At 35.3% G+C, this 18998-nt stretch overlaps 1 long non-coding RNA gene across 1 annotated transcript in view; it reads left to right on the top strand.

Moving 5' to 3' along the window:
- LOC119867672 overlaps window positions 1-18998 on the top strand; it is a 31775-nt gene that overhangs the window by 9647 nt on the left and 3130 nt on the right. Inside the window, exon 2 of the long non-coding RNA XR_005384390.1 lies at window positions 13898-13944. This is a non-coding gene — a long non-coding RNA (uncharacterized LOC119867672). The remainder of the gene's footprint in view (window positions 1-13897; window positions 13945-18998) is intronic.

The following is an 18998-nucleotide window of genomic DNA, read 5'->3' as shown; positions in this document are numbered from 1 at the left end:
GTTGCCTCACTGCAGGGGGCCTTCCCTTTCTGTGTGGTTCCATCTCACTTTTATAAGCTAGAGTCTCAGACCTTCAGACTTTCTTCTCAATATGTAAATGGAAGCGTTAGCATTTTCAACAAATCCTAGCTTATACAAGAACTCTTCTGACAAGTGCACAATGACACATTTGTTCCACAATTTTTACTGCATCTGCCATGCTCCTGAAGCAAGAAAGGCCATTGATTCCATGACTGAGGCAGGTGCACAGCAACAAGATTTACAGTGAACGGTTTTAAACTATCATTAAATATTTCAAAATTTTATTCCTATTCAAAGAGCTAAGCCATTTAAGAATATTAGAGATTTCAAGGGCTTCTTGAATAAAGGTAACTGAAATGACAACCATATACAGTAGCTGTTATTAACCCATTTTAGAGATGAAGACATGAGGGTTCAGAGAAGATAAATAATTTTTCCAGGTAGGCACAGCATGTAATGACACAGTGATGACAGAATTTAAACGCAGGTTATTTGTACTGTAACTCCAGCATTCTTTTTACCACTAATATAAAAGTCCCTTGGCAATGTCAGTCAACTCCAGAAGGGAAAATATGAACACAAATCTCTGCTACTTACCCAAAAAAAAAGAAAAATATATGACTTTGGTGAAGATTGCAAGAGAAATTCAGGTAAGTTATTAACTTACTCATTCAACTAGCATTTGTTGAATATTTCCTAATATAACAAATACTACACTAGGGATCAAAAATCTAAATTGTGATAAAGAACTTATATAATGCCAAAATAAACAAAAACAAAAACCAAGCAATCTAATTAAAAGATAGGCAGAGGACCTAAATAGAAATTTTTCTAAACAAGACATACAGGTGGCCAATAAACACATGGAAAGATTCTGCTCAACATGCCTCATCATCACAAAAATACAAATCAAATCACAAAGAGATACCACCTCATACCTGTTAGAATGGTTAAAATTTTAAAAATAATAATAAAAAAAAAGCAAGAAATAAGTGTTGCTCACCAATACTTGTTGGATGTGTAGAAAAAGGAACCCACCTGAGAATGCTTTGGAAAACAGTATGGCGGTTACTCAAAATATTAATGGAATAACAATATGATCCAGTAGTTATACTACTTGGTATTTACCCAAACAAAACAAAAACTCTAATTCAAAAAGACATTTGCATCCCTATGTTCATTGCAGCATTATTTACAGTAGCCAAGATATGGAAGCAACCTATATGCCCATCAATAGATGAAAGGATAAGGAAGTTGTGATATGTATGTTTGCATACACACACACAAAATGGGATATCATGCAGCCATAAAAAAGAATAAGACCCTGACTTCACTTGTATTTGGAATCTAAACATCGAATAAACAAAAAGCAGGACAAGACCTATAAACAGAGAACTAATGGCTGCCAGAGGGGAAAAGGAGGGAGCCAAACTATGGGCAAAAGGGATAAAAGGGGAGTGGTAAATATAGGCTGCCAGTTATAGAATAAGTCACAAGGATAAAAGTTACAGCAGATGGAATATAGTTAATGGTATTGTAGTGGCATTGTATGGTGACAGATGGAGCTACACTTGTGGTGAGCACAATATAAAGAATAGAGTCGTTGAATCCCTATGTTTTACACCTGAAACTAATGTAACATGTGTGTCAATATACACAAGCTAAAAAAAGACTTCACAATCTGATTAGTTTTAAAACATCCAAAAAGAAAGTTTAAAAAATTAAAAAATAGGGACATCTGGGTGGCTCAGTGGTTGAGCATCTGTCTTTGGCTCAGGGCATAATCCCAGAATACTGGGATCAAGTTCCACATGGGGCTCCTTTCATGGAACCTGCTTCTCATCCCTCTGCCTCTCTCTGTGTCTCTCATGAATATATAAATAAAATCCTTAAAAATAATTAAAAATTAAATTAAAAATAAAAATTGCCCCTGCTCTTAATTAAACCAAAATACAGTAGACAAGATAGACAAATGTAACTATAATACAACTAGGCAAGTTTAGCACTATATGATTTTAAGTATCATAGTACTCTTAGGGTTTCCAAGTCAATTTTTTTCATGCTTCAAATGGTTACTAGAATTTTACAGTAATTCTACAGGTAGAAGATTTATTATACATTGGGATGTGAGAAATTAACTTAGTGCAAAATTCCCGTGTCAATATTTTTTTTTTTTTAATTTGCGAGACCATGCACAAGTGGGGAAGCAGAGGGAGAGACAAAGGGATCAATCTCATGACCTTGAGATCATGACCTAAGCCAAAACAAAGAGTCAAATATCTAACCAATAGAGCCCGTTCTCTCCCAATAAATCTTAATCACAAAGGGAAAGACAGAAATGTAGAGTATGTAGTAACATGAAAGTCATGAGAACCACTCATGTTCACTTTCTATCCACTTATCCCTGGTCATTTTACATCTCAACAGCCTCAGGAGACTACAGCTTCCTCTCGGGAGCTACAGCTTCCTATAAGACTATGCTTCCTCTCGGGAGCTACAGCAGCTGCCCAAACACAGACACACACACACACACACACACACACACAGAGACACACACACACACACACAGAGCACTAAAAAATAAAATTTGGTAAACTTCATTAAAACATTTTCTGGGGCACCTGGGTGCCTCAGTTGGTTAGGTATCTGCCTTCAGCTCAGGTCATAATCTCGGGATCCTCAGATTGAGCCCTGCATCAGGCTCCCTACTTCATGGTCTCTCCCCCAGCTTGTGCGCTCTGTCAAATGAATAAATAACGTATTTTAAATAAATAAATAAACATGTAATTAATAGGCTGATGCATTACTTAAAACTGTTCCTTTTAATTTTAAAAAGTACAATTATACCCCAAACATAAAATAGTCTAGAGATACTTCCATAAGGGAAATACCAGACCCATTTTTCCTCTATTGTACAGGGGGAGCATTTATATATCCCCACATAATTACATATTATGATGCAATGATAGAACTATGGAAACATAGATACATGTTTATATATATATATGTTATATGTTTATATATATATTTATGCTAAGCACAAGCAAACATAAATATGACAACATATTCTATGACAATTTCAAGTTGAAGAATTACCAAAAACATACAAAGGCAAAGAAAAAAAAAAGACCTAGAAAACTATTTCTGCCATCTTGCTTATTCATCTGTGAACATCCAATATGCTCAGTGCTTTGACATCTCTATTCATTTTCAGGTCTGAATCAGCTACAGACGTATGACCTTAGACTGTGGGATTGGTTTGTCAAAATTTCTGAAAAACATGACACAAGAGACAAATTTCATGTGAATATAAACATTTTCGTGGTGTCCTAAGCCACAACTTCCACAAGACATGGAGACCCCTCAATAAAAGAATGTGTTTATTCAACTCAATTGTCCAAACATTCATACCTATTTCTTCACCATAAAGCTCATATTTGTAGGATTGTGTGTGGGTTTTTTTTTTTTTTTTTGCAGTTGTGTTGCCAAAAATACTTGACAAGAGCATTCTATAAAAGTCTCTGTATGTTGTGAAAGGCAAAGGGAGGCCTCATTCTATTTATGCTCTACTGGGACAAACTGACCTCTCTATGTAAACTTTAAGCAAAAAGAAAGACACCCATTGGATTAAGTAGCACAAGTTGCTCCAGGTTTTTGGGCCTTAGAGCAACAAGCTGGTTTTTGCATCTGGCAAACATATGTAGGAAACTAGGCCAAATATGGCTGATAGACTTGGCTGGGTTCTTCCATGTGACCTACTGAGACAGCCAACCTAAACTTCCCATTGTCAATTCAATTCCCAAATGAAAATGCCATTTTCTTATTCATATGTGTCAATATTTAAGATATAGATATAAATAAGCCCATCTCACATGTTTGGAGTAAAATGTAATGCAGTTTTTAAAATAGCAAACATACTGTATTTGTATTCTTGGAAGGGATGAATATTTAGTAAGATGCATATAATGGAAATGGATCTGACCAAACAATCTTATCCACACAGTCAAGGATTTAGAAGCATAAGAGAAGAATGTTTCCAGTGCTTTTGCTGAAAACAAAAAGGCATGTGGAATGCCTTTTACATTGACGAGAGTAACTGGCTACCATGACTAAATCTCTAATGTCAGATGAAACTTCATGACTTCAACTACATTTGCAAGTCCAGAATTTCTAGAGGTTCTACTAATTGTCAAATGCAGGATTAAAAATACTCAAATAGCCACATGCTTTAAAATGTTGACAACAGGGGAGCTGAGGTGGCTCGACTAAGCATGTACCTTTGGTTTAGGTCATGCTTACCTAAACAAGGGCTCCTTGCTCATTGCTCAGCAAGGAGTCTGCTTCTCCCTCTCCTCCCCACTTGAGCTCTCCCTTGCTATCTCTGTCTCTCTCTCAAATAAAATCTTTAAATAAGTTAAATCTTGTTAACAGACTTACAACTATGTTACTACTCTCTTTCAATACACTTGACACGTTGAGGCACCTATCATCCTAAGAACAATGAGATGCATGTATATGTTTGTACAACATTTGTCCTGCAAGACACCACTACCCTAGTGGAAACCTCAAAACTCATGCTATTTAGAGTTGCAAGCTGCTCTTTTTGGGTCTCATCTTTCAAGACATTTTGCATTATGTCAAGTAAGATGGAATCATTTGAGTTATTGTGTCTATTATATATTACTACATCAGAACGACAGTGGTTTATTGCACCATTACCAAAAAGCTGTATTCTGACAAAGTGCATATCAACACACATCAGTAAAGAGGAAACAACTTTTCCTTGCTACTTTGTTCAAAAAAAAAAAATTACCAGGAAGATGTAGGTGACATTAATATATAGGTCTCTAGGCATAGATAAGTTATTATCTGACATAGGAATATATTGAAACTCTACAAATTATTTGCCTCTTAATATTGCACATAAAGATATATGTACTCCCAGGAACCCCTCAATACACATCCCAGACACATCAACTAACCTTACACCATTCCAACTGTCCATTTCCTCTCTTAGAATGAGAAATTTTCCCATTCCACTGACATCTTCCCCATCCTATAAACAAGTTCAAATTGCTTTTACTCTTAGAAACCACTCCTGTTCCAATGTCACTATCTATGCATCGATCCTTCTTTTCCTATCCAAACTTCTGGGGGAAGTGAAGTGTTTTTACTTACCCATCTTCATTTCTGAATCCAATTGATCCTAGTTCTAATCTTTGCCAGTCCAATGAAACTGCCTACTTGCTAATGTTACAGATAATTTTTTAAATTGCTAAGTACAATGGACCCCTTTCATTCCTCACTTGGGTGAGGTCTTGTTGACTGGAACCCATTCTTTCTTTTTTTAATATTTATTTTGAGAGAGATATAGGGGAGAGGGAGACAGAATCTCAAGCATATTCCCTGCTGAGTGCAGAGTCCAACATCTGGTTCAATTTCACCACTCTGAGATCAGGACCTGAGCTTAAATCAAAAGTCAGGCACTCACCTAACTGAACTACCCAGGTGCCCCAGACTGGACCCCATTCTTAAAATCATATATCCCCTCAAGCATTCGCCTGCACTTTGGAGTAGCCCATTCTTTGATTTGCCTCAATCCCATCAGCATTCCCACTGTCCTACCTTTGAAGCAATGATGCAATGTCCTACCTTTGAAGCATTGTGTAGCACTTATGGGGACTCAGAGCCAGACTCTCCTGGCTCAAATCTGTTTTGCCACTTACTGGCTGAGAAATTTAATGTCTCTATCCTTAGTCTTTCATCTGTAAATTGGGATCATACCAGTATTATTAGCCCCTTGACACTTGTTGGCCAGGTGGTAGAAATTGAGGTGTGTTCTCTGTTGCTCTAATCAGGAACATGATGAGTTCTTGGGTCTTGGAAATAAACCTCCTCCTGGGTCCTGCCCCACTCCTAACTTGTAGGCCTGAGCCCAAGATATACTGCTGTCTCTAACCCAGAGAGAGAGAGAGTTTTTCCAGACCCTCTTCCAGCTGCAATGAGCTTTCACCAGCATCCTAAAGACAACAGTTTCTTGTTCTTTACCCCCATGTGATTTTAAGGCTTTTGTTTGTCAGAAGAGAAGGGTGTAAATGGCAGAGGCAAGACTTCCTGCCTCTCCTCCCACAAGAATTGATCCACTCCCCTGGCCTGCACATAAAAATGACTTCTCAGGACTCTTGACTTAACATTTTTATGCATATATTATGCATCAGAAGAGCCTGGAGTGACTACAAATTCCATTAGTGTCTAGAAGTTTTACCTCCTCTTACTATCCCATAATGGGCTTTTGACAATTTGTTAGCAATGTTACTTGAATTCTGCTTGCCAGTATCTATACACATAGCCTTGGTAAGCAAGTGCTTGCACCCTATCTCTCTTTGGAAGAACTTGTCTTTCCTTAGCTATCTCTCTTAAAAAAAAAAAAAGTTCTTATTTATCTATTCATGAGAGACACAGAAAGAGAGGCAGAGACATAGGCAGAGGGAGAAACAGGCTTCTACAGGGAGCCCAATGCATTCTCGATCACAGGACCCTGAGATCACAACCTGAGCCAAAGGCAGATGCTCAACCACTGAGCCACCCAGGTGCCCCCTTCCTTATATTTTAAGGTCACTTGGCTTCTTTGGGACCTCAGCCTTCTTGTGACTTGAAGAATTGTTATGTATTTGCATATTTTCTGCCATTTTGTTGCTGTTGGGAGGATGGGAACACTGGTCTTTTCATATTTTTACATTCTCAATAGAAGCCCATAGTAGTGACTTTTCAACCAAGGCCCCAAAACATTTCTAAAGATAAAGAGAGATCTCAACCAGTGACGCTAGAACAATTGGCTATTTATGGGGTGGGGGTGGAGGGATGAACTTTTACCCATACTTCACATCATACATGAAAATGTATCCCAGATTATCATAGATCTAAACAGCAAAATTAAATAATAGAACTTTTAAAGGAAAACATTAAAGAATATCTTTGTGATCTTGGAGGAGGCAAAAATTTCCTACAATGCAAGAGAACATTGATAACTAAAGAAAAAAAATTATAATGTAAACCTCATTAAAATTAAAACCTTTGGCCTTTGAAAGACCTCACTGGGAAAATAAGTAGATAAAGCTACATACTGGGAGAAAATATTCTCAGTACATGTATCTGACAAAGGAGGGCTAACTCCTACAACTCACTAATATTTCTATTAGTGACGACTCAATTTGTAATATGGGCAAATTACTCGAATAGGCATTTCACAAAAGAATATATGTTAAAAGCCAATCAGCTCATGAAGTAGTACTCACCAACATTAGTTGTTTTGGAAATACAAATCAAAATCACATGAAACACCATTTATACCTACTCAAATGGCTGAAACCTGAAAGACTGAGGACACCAAATGTTGATGAGGATGTGGGGGCAGGGGGAGGGGCAAAAATTCAAAAAACCCTGAACTCTCCTGAATTGCTGTTGGGAGGAGAAAATGTTATGGAAGTTATTTTTAAAGTTTGGAAACTGGTATGGAAGTTACTTTTTAAAGTTCAACACCTACCTTTTGGGATCTACCAGAGAGAAATGTAAAATAAATAAATAGATAGATAGATAGATAGATAAATAAATGCACATATATATACACACACACATATGAAATAAATAAATATTAAATAGATAAGTGTGTGTATATATATGTATGTGTGTGTGTATATATATATACATATATATATTTCAATCTGTTACATAAAATATTGCTAACAGTTTTAATTTTAATGGCCAAAACTGAAAGTCATCCAAGTTGGAAACTGTATTTAATAACTTGGGGCACACCCAGACAGGAACAAGAAAAAAAGAATGATGACTATAGAGCAAGAGCATGAATAAACATCAACAATCTTAAGAGGAGGAAGAAGTCCAGCCACAAAAGAGTACCTACTGCATGATTCCACTATAGGAAGTTCCAGAATAGGCAACACCAATCTATGGTGAAACAATCAGAAGAGTGGTCGCCTTGGGAAGTGAAGATGACAGGTTATACTGTAAAAGGGTTGAGGTGCTCTATTTCTGGGGATAGAAACATTCTACATATTGACAGAGGTGCAGGTTATATTTATCAAGACTCATTAGATCACGTGCTTAAAATCTGTTGAATTCTCAGTCCGTAAATCTGTAAATTATATCTCAGTAAAAAGCCAACAGTGGAAAAAATGTACACACACACACACACACACACACACACACACACAATTAGAGAGAGGCTTTCTCTGGCCACCCTTCTGGCATGAAGGAGCATACCCCTCTCTCCATCTTGGACACTTGGGTCTGCTTTACTATTTGTGATAATTTTCATTAAAATACCACCTTCCAGCATATGCTAAACTATTAATTATCTCTACTGCCTATGAACATGGAAGTTTCCTGAAGGTAAGTAAGGACCCTCTGTAAGTTTGCCACTGTTAACCAGTATTGATGGCTGTGGCAAAAAGGCAATAACTAATCAAACCAGATGCTGAACTTTGGTTTGCTTTCTTGGTTATTTATATTTCTTCTATGCTTGCCTAATGAGGATGTTTTGAAATCAGAAGAGGTAAAGCATGGGAAAAGTACTTTGAAATCAATAAGTACTCTACTACATAAAGGATGATTTAAATATGAGGCCCTAGCTATTGTCCTTGAAGATGTCTAATGTAAGATGGCTTAAATTTTTCTGTACAACATTTCATTATGGTTGTAAACTTTCTTCTAAGAGTTGTCTCCAAAAAGCAAGAATGAGTCCAGGGGAATCAGGTGGCATGCTGGCAAAGTAGAGCTTCTGTCTAACTGGCTAAGTCACATGGATTGCTCGCTTTCCTGAAGTTTGTGACTTTGTCTTAACTCCATGGCTAATGGGAATTCATTATGAGAACACTTTTTGGGATAAAAGCATCACAGAAGTGTTAGTCAGATGGGGAGTTTTGAATTAAACCTCTCTTCCAGGATTTATAAATTTATAACTAATTAGAGCCTGTCCACACCTCACCTGAAATCATGTTAGCAAGATCCATATTAAAATACATTTATCACTAGTAGGGGTGAAACACAGTCCTTTATGCCATTGCTGGGCAGTGGAGTAACAAGATTTTTTTCTATTTCAAGATTCCTTTAAAAGAATCAATGAATTAGTTTCAAGGAAGCCCCAGACAGATTGCCATGGTTCCAGAATGATGGTACCTTGGTCATCTGCCAGATATAATCTGATGGATAATTACATACATGCATGCACAATCTCACGTGAGGACACAAGCACAGAGTTTTTAAAAATTTAAATATATTAAGAAAGAAGAAAACTGGAAAGATCATAGAATAGCTGATGGAACATGGAATACAATGCATATTCATTTTATGATGCACAGATTACTCAAGATTTAGGCAAATGATTACCAAGCAATCTGTTATAACTTACAGTTTATAGTGCCCTATAGTGGCTAACACTATAGGTATCTTAGATTAAAGGAATCTCTTGAACTAATGCAAGCAATTTGAGAATAACAACCCAATATTACTGACATAATTGGACCAGTATAATTTATTCACATGTAGAACCAACTCAACTTCCAGAACACAATATTCAAGCACAAGCAATCCATATTAAGAAATTGTGTAATGATGACATCATCAATCTATTGTATGAACCGAAATACTATTAACCAGCAGGGCACAATATTTCAATTTAGTTCAGAGTACAAAGAAGGAATGCAGCATTCTGAGGGTCTCCTTGAATTCTGGGCAATAGTTTCATGACAGATCAGTTAAGAGACTCACAGGTTTCCATATTCAGGATGGACAATTACCTAAAGATCGGTGGACATGCATTCCTTACATAAACTCTTATGTTCTTAATCAAAGTTGAAATTCAGCTCAGTTGAAAATGGGGCACAATATGGTCTTTGTGAAGCTCTAAGTCTAAAGAAACTAAGAAAGAAAAACCTCTTCACATACAATTTGACTCATGGTTGTCTTTTATTCATGGTCACTGTCAAGGCCATTTCCATTTACTCAGCCTCATCTGTTTACTTGAATCTGGCTTATACTTACAGTGAAGAGAATCACTTGTAAAGCAACAAATTCATCCACAAATTAAAAAGAGAGTGCATGCTAACAGTTCAGAATTTTAAAAAATAAAGAATAAAAAAGACTTTCTTCTCTCCTATAAATTCTCTCTTAATGCTGTAGCCCAAGCAGGTAGAGTTACAGTTCGATACAGTTATTCAAAATGTTATCAGACCAAGTTTTAAGCATCCCTTACCTTTAGGAATTCCAAAAGATGACAAGTTGTCCAACAATTTAGACAAAAACATCTATGGTTTAAGCAGCTGAGTATCTCTACTTGCTTGCTTCCTCATGTGAATTTATACAGAAATAAAGACTTTGGGCAAATGGAGTCAGATTTTTAAAAACATAGAGACCTGTATTACAATAAAAATTTCCCAATAATAGGAAATTGAGAATGGACTCCAGGGTCCTGAACACATAGCACTCAGTGAAATAGAAAGGAAGTGCTTTTACACACCCAGTGGGTTCCTCCACCCTAACTATTCGTCTTCAACCATTAACAAGTCACAATGACCAATAGCTGGTTGAGCACTGCATCAAGTCAGACCCCTGGCTGGGAAGCCAAATACAGTACTGGAACCCGCAAACTGTGAGGACAAACTGACATTCGCTGACAGTTCCAGGATCTGAATCAAGAGGCAGGGCAAAACTCCCATCTGCTGTCCATCTGCCATCCTGCCCCGATCAGAAAAGGTTATACCACGAACGACTGACAGATGGGCATTGCAAAGATCTATTAGGGAAAAAGAGGGGTCTGAGATGATTAGAATAATGACCTTTGATTCAACATAGAAATCCCAGTAGTAATGAAAATCATGCATAATTTCAAGGTCTTTTAATTGTGCTAAACAGATAATGTGTCTTTTGCCAAAAAGAAAAAAGAAAAAAATGAGGCTTGGCTTCTATTACTAAGTACAGAGTACACCAAGTACTATATACCTGAGAAAAAAAAGTTAATAATATATATTGTACATACATATAAGCACATACATATGAAGTATTTACCTGATATTGTTTTTCCACAAAGACACATCGATGAAGTTTAATATAATGTAATTAGAATAAAACAGAAATATTTCATAGGTTCTTTTTTTTTAAGATATTCATTCATTCATTCATTCATTCATTCATTCATGAGAGACAGAGAGAGAAAGGCAGAGACATAGGCAGAGGGAGAAGCAGGCTCCCTGCAGGGAGCCCGATGTGGGACTCGATCCCTAGATCTGGGATCACGCCCTGAGCCAAAGGCAGTCACTCAACCACTGAGCCACCCAGGTGCCCCGTTTTTCATAGGTTCTTGATAGTGTGCATTTCCATCAAAAGTCTGCCCTATATAAACAGGAAACTGGGATAAGTCAGCTCATGTATTAAACAAAAGACTTAAGACAAAGGGAATAGTAAACGCCTAAGCTAAAGCTAAGTGTGTGTTATGTTTCCATAGCAAAAACAACTCCTGCAAGGGAAATAAGCCCCCTAGACAAAAGGCAGCTATTCAATTCACACAACACACAAAATATATCTACCATGTGCCAGGCAAAGTGCTGGATGCCAGGGATGGAAAGATGAGTAAGACACAGATGGCCTTGTTCTCATGAGGAATGGACATATGATTGCTTATTACATAGTAAATTCAAAGAGATTAGTGGGGAAAAGACATGCTACCATGTGGTTGGTCTTTGAGGAAGAAAATAATCATATAAGTTGTTTGGGAAAAGAGACTCTCATAGAGGTGGTATGTTTTAATTTTCATACGTCTTTTATAGGTTTACAATGCTTAATTTTTCTTTAGAGTTTGTACAAGAGAATCAAATATGGACAGTCCATGTTTGAATAAAGGGCAACTAATCTTTCAAAAATGTTAACTTTTTTAGCATAACATACATCTGGGGACCATTTTTTTCTTTTTATAGCAAAGTATCTTTTTAAAGTTGACAAGAAAAAGGAATAGAGATACTGCTATACTAAACACAATTTATAATGAACTCATATAATATGAAAAATGTGAGCTATAATCCACAAAAAGATGCATATAAGAAAATTCTAAGTGTTTTTATTCATAACAGCCCAAAAATGGAAGCAAGCTAGCAAGAGAAAAATGGACAACCAAACTGGAGCATATTGATAAAACTAAGTAACTCCTCAATGGTGGAAATGAAAGAACTATTGATACATACAACACACAAATCTCAAAGCATTTATGTGAAAGAAAGGGTACACACTGTATGATTCTATTTACATACAGTTTAAGAACAGGCAATCTATATGTGCTGACAAAACCCAAAATGATTAACTCTGGCTGAGGATGGAAGATATTGAGAGGGAAGGGGAATGAAGAAAGTTTTATGCATCAGGGCCAAGAGACATGATCCAGACCTTGATCTGGGTTACATATGGAGAACATGTATTTTTGAAAAGCCACGGTGCTTTACACGAAGCTTTGTGCATTTTACTGAATGCAAATTACAGCTCAATTTTTAAAATGTGAAACACTGAGGTAACTTGATATAATAAAACAATGATTAAACACAAGTATTTTCTACATCCTTGTTGCCATACAACAAAAGCTCTAAATGGTGCATCATTTTACAAATAACAATGTAAATTCAGAGAATTGCTATTTTTGTACTAACCATATCAAAGGGCAAAGAAGAAGAATAAATGCTTAGAAAGTGCACATTACAAAATTCTTTCACCTGAACTGCAATGTGTTCCTTATCTGAGCCCTATTTAAATAACTTGATCTAATTCAGGGTCAGAAGGGTATCATAAGCATATGGAAAATCCTATGCTATATCGCATGCTCATACATCCTATGTTTAAAAAAAAACAATATAATTTCATTTTTGCATAAAATGGCTTTGTTGCCCTCATTCTTCGTTTCCTTAAGAGTCTTACTTAATCACTACCCAAAAAGCAGAAATCTTTAATACACAATACACACCAGCCTCTGTTTATTCTGAGAAACAAAAAAAGAATATTGTACTATTTCCAAAACACACATCATTCAGACATAATAATTTATCCTTTGATATTTTTACTTTATCATTATATAAACTCACTTTCATAAGGAAGTTGGCGCTGACCTATACTATATGTATTTCACAACAGGAAATATCACCAATGTTAATTCTTAAACTCCTTATTCTTAACTGAAACATATTTAAGTTACCACAAAGTATCAGTCCTAAAGGGCTTGAACAATACCTACAGATTAGTCGTGTGTTAGAGTTATATATAGCTTCATTCTGATGGCTCCAAGCATATATAACCTATTCTATCCTGAACAACCTAATGGAGAGAAAAAAAGCATACTATTGTTTTCAATGCCCTTGAAATAATAAAGGCAAAGTTTACTTGGAATGCAAAATCTGAAGTATTTTTCTTAAATTGTGTTTGTGTTTGTAATGAACACAATTTGACTATCACTTCTCTTCTCTGCACAATTCACACACAGAGAGAATTTTGTCACAATGGCTTTGCTAATCTGAAGATTCTATACTTTGGCATAGTTAATGTTTTTCTGGAGGAAAAAAATCAACATGGGTTCTGGTTCAATTGTGGTGGGTAAGTCCACTATCCCCCATTCTTCATGCAGATTACAATTAAAAACCTTAAACTTTATACACACACATAGGTACATATACACATACATACACATGGCAAAACATATATATATGTATACATATCTATCTCAGTCACCTGAGGACCCTCAAAAGCAGGCAGATTATGGAAGAGAATCAAAACTTGGAAAAGTGATTCACATAATAATGAGTTTCTCATCTCTATTTTTCCTGTGCAGTATGACCCCAGCTGCAAGGTGCTGAGCAACGATGGCTGCACAAGCAGGTAAAATCTCAGATAAACTCTTTCTGGCAAGAAAAACAGAAGGGAAGATTCCAGCAGGCTCAAGAGTTTGGAGAGCATCCCAGAGATGAAAGAGTGAGAGAAAGAGGATCCCTTAATTTTGTGAATATGTATTGTATCACTTAAATTCTTGCCCTACACACATACAAGACAGTCCCAATGAAGGAATCAAAGGCATTGGGTGCTGAATGGAGATCTGAGGCTTCTGACCTCATGCAGCAGGGATGCAACAAAGCAATCCAGGCAAGCTTGAGAAAGATAAATGGAGGTGTGAATCACCTCCCCAAAAGGGGGGACACAACGTACAGTCTCATTCTAAGTGACTCAATTCCTTGATAAAATAAACATCAACATCTCCAGATGGTTATGATAGAAATATTATGATACACTCTGCACAACACAATCCTCACAAAACCAGAATACAATCCCAAACTATTCTACATACAAAAACAAAACAAAAAACAAAACAAAACGGAATGTAACGGAAAGGAAAGGAAAGGAAAGGAAAGGAAAGGAAAGGAAAGGAAAGGAAAGGAAAGGAAAGGAAAGGAAAGGAAAGGAAAGGAAAGGAAAGGAAAGGAAAGGAAATTTCCTTTCAAAGGAAAAGAATTCAATTGAAAATTGAAATTTCAATTTTCAAAGGAAAAGACCAGAAAACAAACAAACCCAAAAAGATGGCCTAGGTACTGGAGCTATAAAAACATATAAGCAGCTAAGATTGACTATGCTTTATGAATAAAGAAAATACTCTTGAATGAAAATACAAAAGCTCTCAGTAGAGAAAAGCAAAATAATAAAAAAAAATTTTGGAGGCAAACAAAATTTAAAAGGAAAAACTCACTGGGTGAACTCAATAGCAGTATGTAAATAATAAAAGAAAGAATTAGGAACTTTAATATAGATGGGGGAAAACAGTGAGGGAAATAAAATGTAATAGATGAACAGAGTCCCCAGAGTCCTGCAGGATATTTCTAAACACCTAATGTATATATGGAGTGCCACAAGAAGAGCAAAGAGAAATTGAAAAGAACTATTTTAATAAAAATTGTATTTATTTAAAGTGAGCAACATGATGGTTTGATATATATACATGTAATGAAACGATGACTAGTCACTATTTTGCTGGCAAATCACCAAAATTCAATGCAGTATAACTGACTGTAGTTATCACACTCTACATTAAATCTCCATGTTTATTTATGCTACATAACCACAACTCTGTACCCTCTGACCAACATCTCCCCATTTCTCCCAACTCTACACCTCGAATACCCAATATTCTATCTCTGCTTCAATTTTTTTGGATTCCACATGTTACATTGTGACATTTTTGGAAAACAGTTTGAGTAAGTAAATGCCTAAGAGTTCATAAATATAGTCATATACATAAATTTACAGATCCAAGAAACTCAGTGATTCACAAGCACAAAGAAAACTACATCCAGACACATCATGGTCAAACTAGTGAAAAACAAACATAAAGAAAAAAATATTAAGGCTTTATTTGAGACAGAGAGTAGGAGTGGTGGTGGGTAGCAGAGGGAGAGGGAGAAGCAGACTCCCCACTAAGCAGGGAGCCTGACAGGGGACTCCATCCCAGGACCCTAAGATCATGACCTGAGCAGAAGGCAGATGCTTAACCAACTGAGACACTCAGGAGGCCTTAAGAAAACCTTTTTGAAAAAAAAAATCTATTTATCTGGCCCATTGTACACAGGAAATGGTTTGCAATACTGACGATTTCTCAGCAGAAACATTGCAAGCCTAATGACAGAACATCATCTTTATGAGCTGAGTGGAAAAGACTGTCAAATCAGAATTCGGTAGCTAGTGAAAATATTCTACAAAAATGACAGTAAAATCAATATATTTGATGTGACATATAAGATTTGCTAATGGAAGTTCTCCATACTGAAGGAAAGTGACAACCAGAAGGAATGAAGAAAGAGCAACACAAATGATAAATTCTTGGATCATGTAAAAGATTAATGTTTTTTTAAGTTCTTTAAAATGCATATAACTAAAAGAAAAACTTTTATAAGCTGGTATGATTTTCAGTGTACATATAAAAGCTATAACATAATGGTTGACAGGGGATAACCTGTATCATTGGAATTTTCCTACATTTTATGTGAAATGGTACAGTAGTAGCTTAAAATAGACTAAAATATTTGGTATATCAATATGTAATTCCTAGAGAAAATACTTTTATAAAAGAAAATACAATGAGACTTTGCCAAAATATACACATTAAACTAAAGTGGAATACAAAAGAATATTGAAATAATATAAAAGATCACAGGGAAGAAACATGTGAGAATCAAAAACTAGAGGAGACAAACAAAAAATATAATGGAAAAAATATATATGTATAATGGAGAGTATAAATTAAACCAGAGTCCAAAGACACTAATTAAATGGCACAGCTTGGCAAAATGAACATAAAAGCACGAACCACTATACACTAATCATAAGAGAGACTTGATTTATGACAATGAATAGACAAATATATACTATGCAGTTTATAAGCATCAAATGGAACTTTAACATCGGAGAACACAAATTTCAAGACAAAAAGTATTTCCAGATTCAAAGGAATATTTCAAATGACAACAAGGGCAAATTATCCAGGTAAACAATTATGAATGTCAATTCATCTCATTAATAGAGACTCAAAATATATAAAACAGTATTTAGGGAAGAAATGAACAATTTTACACCCTTGGTAAGAGATTGTAATACTCCTCTGAGTAATTCTTAGTTAAACTAGATTCTACTCTTCCGCCTCCAAAAAAAAAAAATCAGCAAAAACACAGATCTCAAAAACAGCACTGCTTTGATCTAATTAACACTTATAGAAATCCCTCATCTATCAAGTTCAGAACACACATTACTTTCGCATATGCATAGTACATTCACCCAGATAAATTATATTCTGGTTCAGTAACAAAGTCTCAATATTAAAAATTATCAGAATCATACAGATTATATTTGCTGATCACAACACAGTTAAAGTAGCAAAGAATAATAACATAGAGAAAAACACCAAATATCTGTAAATCAAATAACACACTTCAAAATAATACATGTATAAAAGACAAATGCATAAAATAACTAGAAATTATTTTGTTTTTTAAATTTTTAAATATTTTATTTATTTACTCATGAGAGACACACAGAGAGAAGCAGAGATATAAAGGGAGAAGCAGACTCCCCTAAAGGAGCCCGATGCAGGACTCGATCCCCTGATCCAGGATCATGCCCTGAGCAGAAGGTAGACGCTCAACCGCTGAGCCACCCAGGTATCCCTGGAAATTATTTTGAATACAACATACTTACAGTTGTGCAGTGTAGAGAAACACATGACTTTAAATGTTCATATTAGAAAAAACAAGTGAAAGAAAATGACCTGAGATTTCTATCATAAAAAGCTGACCAAAACAAACAAACAAAAAAGAGCAAAAACTTAACCCCAGGGTAACTAGAATAAAACAGTAAAAAGCAAAAATCAGTCAGAGGAAACTACAGACAAAATCTAATAGCTACTTATTTCCAAAAAAAAATCAACAAAATTGACAAAGCCTTAGCTGGAATGTTCAAAAAAAAAAAAAAGAGAGGAGACACAAATCAATAATATCAGGAATGAAAGAGCTCATCACACAGATCCAATGGGTTTTAAAAAGGTAAGAAATACATGACAGTAAAATATATAACAACTACACAAACTGACAAATTTCTTGAAAAATACAACTTATCAAAATTGGCACATGAAAATAGAAAGTTAGAATATATATGAAATTATGAAACTTCTTTCCTAAAAGAAAACTCCAGGCCAAATGTTTTTAGTAGCAAATTCTGGCAAACTCCCAAGTCACTTATTTTTCATAAATATTTTGAGAAAATAAAAAATTTGGGGTCATTTCCCAACTTTGTAAGGACAATACTAACACCAAAATCTAAAAAAGATCATATAAAAAATCACATTTCAATATCCCTGCAATAGATGTAAATATCCTTAACAAAATGTTATCAAATGTAATTTAATTGTGTGTGTGAACACACAGTGATAGCATAAGTAATGAGACTTTTTTTAAGATACAAGTTTAGGGGGATCCCCAGGTGGCTCAGCAGTTTAGCGCCTGCCTTCGGGCTGTGATCCTGGAGTCCAGGGGTTCGAGTCCCATATCAGGTTCCCTTCATGGAACCTGCTTCTGCCTCTGTCTCTGTCTCTGTGTGTGTGTCTCTCTCTCTGTCTCTCATGAATAAATAAATAAAATCTTTAAAAAAAAGATACAAGTTTAGTTTAACATGCAGAATGAATGTCATTCACCCTATTAATAGAATAAAGGAAAAATTATTTCAATAAATGCAAAAAGAAAAGTATTTAACAAATTTCAAAACTTTCATGATTAAAAAAAAAAACAACTCTCAGCAAATTAGGAAAAGCAGATAATTTCTCTAAACTGATAAAAAGCATCTAGGATAAACCAACACCCAATATCACAGTTTAAGAATGAAAGACCTAATTTTTCCCCATGAGGTAAGAAGGCAAGGATGCCTGCTTTCAATATTGTCATTTAACATTTTACTGCAAGATCTACCCATTGCATTAACTGAAAAAAATCAGTAATAAAACTATCAATATTTGCATGCTTATATTGATTACCTACCTAAGAAAATACCAAGTAACCCATAAAAGTCTACACAAACCTGTTGAAAGATTTAAGTGTGCACACATATGTTAATATTTTTTAAAATGATTCTATAATAATGTATTAGTAGCAAATATTGAAATTAATTTCTTATAATTCCTTTTACATTAGTGAGGGGGAAAAGGAGTACCTGGGAATAAATCCAAGAAAAGTTACTCAAAATCTATATACTAAAAAATATAAAATACCACTATATTAAAGAAGAAATAAATGGAAAGATGCACCATATCCATAGTTGGCAATTGTCCCAAACTGATCTATAGATTCCATGTAATTCCAAATTAAATCAAGTAGGTTTTTTGGTTGAAATTGACAACTGATTCT

This window comes from Canis lupus, chromosome 35, assembly GCF_011100685.1.
Source record: "Canis lupus familiaris isolate Mischka breed German Shepherd chromosome 35, alternate assembly UU_Cfam_GSD_1.0, whole genome shotgun sequence".
In the NCBI taxonomy this organism is placed as follows: Eukaryota; Metazoa; Chordata; class Mammalia; order Carnivora; family Canidae; genus Canis; species Canis lupus.
Note: the sequence above shows the minus strand (reverse complement) of the source record. Positions and strands in the feature narration are given on the sequence as shown.